This window comes from Osmerus eperlanus, chromosome 11, assembly GCF_963692335.1.
Source record: "Osmerus eperlanus chromosome 11, fOsmEpe2.1, whole genome shotgun sequence".
Taxonomy (NCBI): domain Eukaryota; kingdom Metazoa; phylum Chordata; class Actinopteri; order Osmeriformes; family Osmeridae; genus Osmerus; species Osmerus eperlanus.
Genome location: NC_085028.1, coordinates 7598780 through 7608650, shown reverse-complemented (window position 1 = coordinate 7608650; position 9871 = coordinate 7598780).

The following is a 9871-nucleotide window of genomic DNA, read 5'->3' as shown; positions in this document are numbered from 1 at the left end:
CTGGGGTGTACCAGGGTCTTTGAGGATATCCCTCTCCCTTTAAAACCCTACCAGACAATTATCCAAGAAAACAAGAAAGAAAGAGAGAGAGATGTGAAGAGAGAGAGCGCAGCAGACATAGAGGGGGACACACAGAGGGAGAGAGAGAGACAGACTGAGTGGAAACAAGAAGAGAGAGACAGAGAGAGACAGAAAGAGGAAACCTAAAGTGTCTTCATTTGTCCGAACTTCTCACAGCCCCCCCCCACACACACACACACACCCACACACACACACACACACACACACACACACACACACACACACACACACACACACACACACACACACACAACAACAGCTCCCCACTTCTCTCCTGTCCCATGCCTCCCCACAACGTTGGTCCATTTTCAGCCTGGCGTAATCTGCAACGCTACTTAACTGAATTTATGTCTACCTCACTGCATTAACTTCAGCTACTCCTCTCTATGTTGTTGCACTTCTGTGTACTGAAAGAGGTTGAGAGAGAGGGGGGGAAGAGACAGAGAGACATAGTGAGAAAGACACAGAGAGAGAGAGACAGAGAGATGAGTGGGAGAGGGAGAGGGAGAGGGAGAGGGAAAGGGAGAGGGAGAGATTTGAAACCCAGACCACGGAGTAGACAGCCTATCAGTATTCAGTGGAGAGAGTGAGTGATGGAGGGAGAGAGAGGGAGACGGAGGGAGAAAAAAAGAAAAGGGGGGGGTTGATGTATCAATATTCTGAGTAGTGTTTGAGGGCAAGGGAACAAACAGAGGAGAGGGGGGAGGGAGGGAGAGGGGGAAGGGGGGAGGGTGGCAGGAGAGTACTTGAGTGAGTCTCTGAATGTGATTATTTGTTCATAAATGCACACGCATGTGTACTTATGTGAATGTCGGTATGTACTGTATGTATGTATGTACGTGTGTGTGTATATTGGTAAATGTGTATACTTGTGTGTACAATTGTGTGTATGCGTGTGCGGTTATACAGGCATGTGTGGATCTTTGTAGGACAGCGTGTGTGTTGTGTGTGTTTCTGGGATAGCGTGTCTGTGAGTAAGGTGTGTTTTTTATGGGGGGTGTGTGTGTTTGTTGTGGCGTGTATACCAGACCAGTGATGTAGTTTACAATACGTTTAGATGTGATGGAATCTCCCACTTGTTTCAGTCACACAATTCCCCCTCCTCCCTCTCTCCCTCTCTCTCTCACTCTCTCTCTCTTCTCTGTCTTTTACTCTGCTTGCTAATCAGCATTTGAAAGGCAGCTTTGACAGTGAGAAAGAAACTGAGGGGCAGAGAGGAGGAGGGTGAGGGCTAAACGGAATCCAGAGACACAGAGAGAGAGAGAGAGACAGAGAGAGAGAGAGAGAGAGAGAGAGAGAGAGAGAGAGAGAGAGAGAGAGAGAGAGGGGGGGGGGGGAGAGAGGGTTGTACAAGCATGCCTTTTATATTTACTTGCGACTGAGAGGAGGGAGAGAGAGAGAAAACGAGAAAGAGAAAAAGAGAGAGACAACTGGTGTGGTAAGGTTTTCCCAGGAGGAAATGAATCTCTGCATGGGGATTGAGTGAGACAGAGAGAGAGAGAGAGAGAGGGAAGGAGCATGCCGGCCGGAGAGGAAGCGATAGAGAGAGAGAGAAAGAGAGGAGAGAGACTCTCACACGGTCTGTTTCCTAATCCTAGTCCATCTGCAGGCTAGCGACGACAGCCTCCACAGAGTGGTAGCGGAGTGAGCCTCAGAGCCCGGGAGCACACACTCACACACACACACACACGCAGGCGTGTGCTCTCCCCCTCACACACACACACACTCCTGCAGCGGGAAGTGTCAGCGAGTCTTCCAGTGTGTCCAGAGCTTTTTGAGAGCGAGAGGATTGTTGTGCCTACTCTCCAGCCTCCAGCCTTCAGTGGTGACTTGTTTTCCCAGTTGGAAAGCAGAGACCACTTTCAGGGGCGTGGGGTCTCGAAGAGGAGGAAGAGGGGGAAGGTGAGGAGGAGGAAGAGAAGAGACAGCGTGTGAACAGGCAGCTGAGAACTCAAAGCTGGAAATGCCCGTCAGGTAAGTTGTAACTTTTTGACAGCATGCACACACACATGCACATCCTTTGTAAACAGACTCACACACAGTCACACACACTCTCTATCTCTCTCTCACACACACACACACACACACACGCGTTTACATCATTTGTGAACAGATTTACACACATACACACACCATGTCAGCAAAGTTGTGCGTGTCCCTACGGAATGATTCCAGATCTCAGATGTTCAGTTATGATTACACTGAAGTTTTAAAAGTAATACCTGTTTAAAACTGTAATTTCTTCATGGAAAATGTACTTTTCTAGAATGTAAAAAAGGGTTAGCTCAGCAAATTAGGACAATTTCAGGGTTAAACACATAATCATATTGGCCCTTTCATATTTATAGAAAAATGTGTCCCTGGATTTGTTTTTAAAACATAAGCTTTTAAAATAAAGAAATGTTCAATGTAATTTACATACAGTACTGTTCATGCCCAAATCGTAGTTTATTTGTACACAAACATTCACTTGTCTGTGAGCATATGTGAGTATGTGTGTGTTGGATTTTATTCCAGTTACAGAGGTTGCATGTGTTTGCATGTGTGTGTGCGCTCGTGTGTGTGTGTGGAAGGAAACCAGACATCCACATTTCAGTTTTATTTTCACAGATGTTCTCATTTCACAGATAGACAAAGCAGACTGACATGCCGTTTGTTACCAGCGACTGTCTATCACGTTTTGCACAGTAGAATAACCAAGCATGGTTTACGTAAATGACAGCGGTGGGACATGCGTCTATTCACAGGAACTGAGTCAGATGGTACCAGTCATTGGAAGTTTGTTCCAGTCAGAATGTTCACAGCAGAATGTTTGGTCAGTTCAGAATGACACGTAGGTGTGACGGTCTATTTGAGACCAGGTGCTCTCTCTCTCAGGTAGTATGTACATTACAGTACAATTGTGAAAATGTACAAAATGTATGTAGCTTTTTAATTTATCTCATTACTTTGGTGAAATATTTTTCTTTCTATTTATCAATGTAAAGCTGTCTGACGGAAAGGTTGTCACAAGGACTGTACTGTATATTGTCTACACAGCTAGAAGGTTTAATTGGGCTTAAAAATACTACTAATACACTTTGAGTGTCTGTAGAAGCGTCAAAACTGAACATAAATTCACACACTGTACCTATGTGTGTGTGATTGAGTGTGAAGTGTGTGTGTGTGTGTGTGTGTATGAGTATGTGTGTGTTTATGTGTGTGTGTATGTATGTGTGTTTGCATACACAAGACACCTCTTGTTTGTTTCCACTAATTGAGTGTCTGATGTAACTGTTCCACGGACCAACACACTCCACAACCCCACACAGAGCACAGTCTGTGTGTAGTGCAAGATCACACGCACAAACACACACACACACACCACACGCAAACCCACACACACGCACACCACACACAAACCCACACACACCACACGCAAACCCGCACACACGCACACCACACGCAAACCCACACACACACTTGCAAGCAGACAGTAGTCATCAACATCACCAACAAACACAACCACTAGTTTATATTTCTATGCAGATGAAAACATTATTGTATTGTGGTGATTGTCTGTCTGGACATCACCTTATTTACTGTATATCATCTTGACTGGATTGTTTTGCGTAAAGGGGCACTTTATCAATACTAGATTTTTTAGAAATTAATTAAACATTGATCAAGTTTAGTACGTTGTTTGGTGAATTGTATATTGTGTCCTTACCGTTAAGTATGTGGTCTAGTACTTCATTTACAGTAATATATAGTTTAGTATATCGTTTATTTTGATACAGTCAGTACAGACTCTACTGTAGATGTTCTCTCCATGCTGTGTCTACTAAACAACCTTGACAGTGTACTCAACACCCTGTCTAGAGACCCACTCGCTGCGTCTGAATGATGCCAGGCACCAGAGACCACTTGCATTGCAAGACTTTTAAACATATTCACATGGTTACAGAGACAGGTCTTTCAGATCGCGTGAGAGAGGAAGTGTGTGTGTGTGTGTGTGTTTGAGAGTGAGAGATACAAACTTGTTCACATGGTTACAGAGACAAGGTCTATAATACTGTGCGTGAGAAGAGGTGTTGTGTGGGTGTGTTTGAGAATGAGAGATCCATGTACATATAGACAGAGAAAGAGAGCAAGAACGAGAAAAAAATGGGAAGAAGACACAGAGAAAGAAAGAATATAATATCATGAAAGAATTGATACCTGGCAAGGTAACATATTGATGTTGATTACCAGAAGTGGATACTAGCATCTACTGCAGAGATCTCAAATCATCTGGTCTGGATTACCAGACCTGAGAGATATCATTAGAATGATCCAGAGACAGAGTATAGACAGCGTTGACTCAAAGATGGTCAAAAGATGACATGCCCACCGGCACTCACAGGTAGCCAGACCACACACACGGGCGCGACGTGTGTTTGGGACATTGACGGACAGTGTGTGTGTGTGTGTGACAGAGGGTGTCAGCTGGGTGTCAGAGAGAAGTGTTTAGTGTCACACTCTGCTGACCTGATCCTCGCCCAGTCTGTCCTCTCTGGACCTCTGTGCCTTCTTACATAAGGCCTGCTGTCACTCTCTCTCTCACACACACACACACACACACGCGCACACACACACACACACACAATCACAGATTCCTGAATAGTCAGGAATGCAAGCACATACTTTCACATACATCAAATCTGAGTTTAGTGACTTCTGTACACAATCACACTTGGCTACCACATCAAACAAACCAACAGAGAGACTGCTGGAAGAACAGACAGACCAACAGACAGACCAACAGACAGACCAACAGACAGACCAACAGACAGACCAACAGACAGACCAACAGACAGACCAACTAATAGACCGACAGATAAATAGACAGACTGACTGACTAACATACAGATATACTAACAGACAGATAAACAGACAGACTAACAGACCAAGAGATGAACAGACAGAATGACAGACAAACCGACAGACCGACCAGATAAGCATGTGCAGATGGACCATTGGCAGTACTGTGGTTCAGGGTGTGGACCCTGAACACACATGACCTGAGTAGGAACACACTGTAGCAGGGCAGCAACCACAACAGGTAGTGTGCTGTTCACTCAAACACTCCTACACAAGTTACATAACCACACAACTTACATACAATATGCTGGTGTGTGTGTTGCACTGGTGTGTGTGTTAGTGTGTGTGTGTGAGTGCATGCTAGTGTATATTTGTGTGTGTGTCTTTTACAGCAGATGTGTTTGTGCTCATAATTGTTTGGAACAAATGTGTATTAGTGCTAGTAACGTGTTAAGCGAAAGTATGTGTGTGTATGACCCTGTGTGTTGCCCTGTAGTCTGTGGTCTGTGGTGTTGTGGAGGTCAGTGCTGATGTCGTTTTAGCCTGAAGGAGGACAGGGTTCACAGGCTTTCTCTGCTGGATCTCATTCTACTGTATCTATCTACCTATCTATCTATCTATCTATCTATCTATCTATCTATATATGTCTACCTGTCTGTCTGTTTATCTATCTATCTTTCTATCTGGACAGTGATTATCGATATAAGCAATTCCCAGGCAGGGCATGTATGTATTTGTGTATGTTTGTGTGTGTGGGGTTATTTGTGTCAGTCCTGGACCAGTCAGTGGGTTGGGGGTGTGGGGGTGTGGGGGTGTGGGGGGGGGGGTTGAGGTGGGGTGAGGTGGGGGGGTGGGGGTCCAGGAGGACCAAGCTTCTGCTGCTCCTCTCAGATCCTCTGTAAAACAAGACTGGGAGCAGTATTGATCACCGTAGGTGAACATTAGCAATTCTCTATGTATATCACTCCATCCATACACAACTCCATCCTCCCTATCTATCATCCTCTCTCTTCCCTCTTTCCTCACTCTACCTACTTCTGTTACAGTAACACACCTTACTGTATGTCCCTCCCTCCCCCTCCCCCCCCCCCCCTCTCTCTCTCTCTCTCTCCTCATCCCCCTCTCCTGTCAGTAATTAGTTAGAAACCTGTCAGCCTCCCTTTTCTCCTGCTGTCTTACATTCTAGTCATTCTTTTACACCCCTTCGTTCCCGCCTCATCATACACCCCTCCAGCCCTCCATCCTTCCCCGTCGCCGTGCCGATACCTGGGGGCGGGCGAGGTCATGCTGGTTTAATCTAACATGGTATTGATTCCATTAGATAATTAATGATCCGATGGGGATGGGGGGAGGGTTAAAGAGAGATGTTGAGTGAGGGAGGGATGGAGAAAGGAGCTGTTTTGGATGTGAGAACAGATAGGGTGAGGAGGAGTAAGGATAGGGGTGTGGGCGGGGTGGGGGGGGCAGGGGTGAAGGGGGAGGGGGGGGTGTCCTTTCCTCAGAGAGTTGGAGGGAACCTTGGAGAACGATGCTGAGTCCTCAAGGTCACAGCTCTGATAGGGGGAGGAATACTGAGGAGAGAGAGGGAGAGAGGGAGGGAGAAGGAAAGAGAGAGAGAGAGAGGGCGAAGGATAAAGAGAGAGAGAGGGAGAAGGATAAAGAGAGGATGAATGAGAGAGAAGGAGAAAAAGAAAGAGGAAGAATGAAAGAGGGAGAGAAAGAGAAAGAGAGCTAAAGAGTGAGGAACAAGGGGAGAGAGAGATATGATCATGATCTCAGTGAGCTCTTGACTGCAGATGTCGATTGATTACTGGTTGACAAATCATCCATCACACATTAAATAATAATCCGTTTTTTATGTATGAGTCCAGCACAAATCTCCCCCCCCCCTTACTTCCGGATCAAAGCTACACCTCCAAATCTTTACTCCAAGACCTGAAAACCAGCTGGTTTCTCTCCCAACACTGCCCTGTAGAACATCATCAGGCTTCTGATAGAACATTCATGTTTATTAATGCTATGTATTAGCTGTGTCAAGTAATGGTTTCTATTTTGTAGACAGAATAACAAACATTCCAGGCATAATATAAAGGTATTTAAGTGTCGTTGACAAGGTTTTCTTTTTCACCAAAGAAATAGTTCAACTGATTCCTCTGATAAGTGGAGTTATTATTCTGTATATTCCATTCTATTTTCATCTACTTTATTCTTGAGCCAGTCATTTATTCCTTGTTCCCTATCTAAGCCTGGTCTACCCCATCTCCACGCCTGGTTCCAGGGCTCTGGGGGGGGGGGGTGGGGGGGGGGGGGGGGGGGGGGGGGTAGAACCGGGATAGAACAGCCTTATCCCTAACTAGGGGAGTCAGGGGAGCTGGTACCATAGCATGCGTGATGCTTGACTTAAATGTGTTCATTTGCACCCTCCATGAGTGGGGTGGGGCTATGAGGGAGTTAAGGGGGAGTTTGTGTGTGTGTCTGTGTGTGTGCTAACGAAGGCCTGACAGCTGGAGGGTGTAATTAAAGGTCCCTGCTGAAAACAAACAGACCTGGAGCCAAGTGAAGGAACACTTCAGCGTGGCGAGTAGGGTAGAGGAGAGTAGGGAGAGGAGAGGAAGGAGTGAGGCCAGGAGAGGAAAGAGGGGGCCTAGTGTCATTGCTAAAAGGTTGGGAAGTGAGGATAGGTAGGGAGAGAGAGGGAGAGGGGTGAGGAGAGAGGGGTGAGGAGAGAGGGGTGAGGAGAGAAGGAGAGGGGTGGGGAGAGAGGGGTGAGGAGAGAGGGAGAGGGGTGGGGAGAGAGGGGTGAGGAGAGAGGGGTGGGGAGAGAGGGGTGAGGAGAGAGGGCTGGGGACAGAGGGGTGAGGAGAGAGGGAGAGGGGTGGGGAGAGAGGGGTGAGGAGAGAGGGATGAGGAGAGAGGGATGAGGAGAGAGGGATGAGGAGAGAGGGGTGAGGAGAGAGGGATGAGGAGAGAGGGTGATGAGAGAGGGATGAGGAGAGAGGGATGAGGAGAGAGGGATGAAGAGAGGGTGATGAGAGAGAGGATGATGAGAGAGGGATGAGGAGAGAGGGGTGAGGAGAGAGGGATGATGAGAGAGGGGATGAGGAGAGAGGGATGAGGAGAGAGGGTGATGAGAGAGGGATGAGGAGAGAGGGTGATGAGAGAAGGACAGGTCTGAGGGATGTAGAGGGAAGGACAGAAGAACAAGCAGCTTCTCAGAGTACCCAGTGAACACCTAGTACTGGGAACACACACACACATGTGGAAGGACAATCACACTACTGTATGTATGCCCATTCAAAGGTACACACAAAGACATACAAACATCTGATTTGAAATGGATACACACCTACTTTTGATGGAAATATCTTTCCCTCTCAAACACACAGTTGGAGCACACAGTCTTACATCATTCTAAATTGATGTGTTATGCCCTGCACAGTGTTCTGTGTTTGAAACATGGGTCAGTCCATTGTGACCCAGACGTGTGTTCAGGACACACCCACACACACACACACACACACACACACCAGAGGTGACACGTTTGACATTGGTCCCCAAGTGATGGGAGGCATTAGCAGTCAAACACACATTCACACAGACACACGGCTCTGTATGAAGGACTGCATTAACGGGCGCCCAACCTGAGACAAGGTTATGAGGCAGATTGAATAATTACTCGCCAGGCCCTGTCCATTACCATCTGTGTGTGTCTGCCGAGATAGACAGACTGGGGGAGAGATAGAGGGAGGGAGATGGAGAGATAGAGAGGCGGAGAGATGGAGGGGGAGATTAGATGGAGGACAGATAGGGTCAATTAAGAGATAAACACACAGGTACGGGACAAAACGGTCGCCATGTCGCTCAATCAGGATGTGTGTGTGTGTGTGGCGGTGGTAGTGCGCACTGTGTGTGTGGAGAGGATAGCCGTAATGTCCAGCCTAGCTCCACGCAACATATTCTGGTCTGGGTTTGGAGAGAGGAGAGGAAAAGGTGAAGAGAGGAGAGGAGAAGAGAAGAGAGTAGAGTAGAGGAGAGGAGAGGAGAGGAGAGGAGATGAGAGGAGAGGAGAGGAGAAGAGAAGAGAGGAAAGGAAAGGAGAGGAGAGGAGAAGAGAAGAGAGGAGAGGAGAGGAAGAGGAGAGTAGAGGGGAGGAGAGGAGAGGAGAGGAGAAGAGAAGAGAAGAGAGGAAGAGGAAGAGGAAGAGGAAGAGGAGAGGAGAGGAGAGGGGAGGGGAGGAGAGGAGAGGAGATGAGATGAGAGGAGAAGAGAAGAGAAGAGAAGAGAAGAGAGGAGAGGAGAAGAGAGGAGAGGAAGAGGAGAGTAGAGTAGAGGGGAGGAGAGGAGAGGAGAAGAGAAGAGAAGAGAAGAGAAGAGAAGAGAAGAGAAGAGAGGAGAGGAGAGGAGAGTAGAGGAGAGGAGAAGAGAGGAGAAGAGAGGGCAAAACTGGCCTCAGGGCATAACACCAGACTGCTGAGGGCCACTCTGGCCCTTTAAATGTCAACACATCATTTCTCTATGAGAGAGAGGGGAGGAGAGGAAAGGTAGAGGAGGAGAAGGGGAGAAAAGCAGCATGGAGGGCAGGGTTAACTGTGTCTACTTGTACATTACTTGATAAAGATTTGTTTTAACTTTTTGAATATGATTGGGGGTCACCCTGACCTTGAGATCACATGATTACTGTTTATCCATCTTTTTGTTCTGTTTATCCATCTTTTTGTTCTTCTCTCTCTCCCTCTCTCTCTCTGTCTCGCTCTCTGTTTCCTACCATCCTTCTCTCCTGCAGGGGGTCTGAGCCTGTCAAAACTTCGGCCAATCAAAGCCTGCGCTAGAGGTGGCTTGGCCGTGTGATTGGAGGATGGCGACTATGCCATTCGTCAGTGAAGGGAAGTGTGTGAGTGTGGAGTGGGACTTCCTGCAGGGTTTGCTGGCCAAACCCCCTACCCTGCCA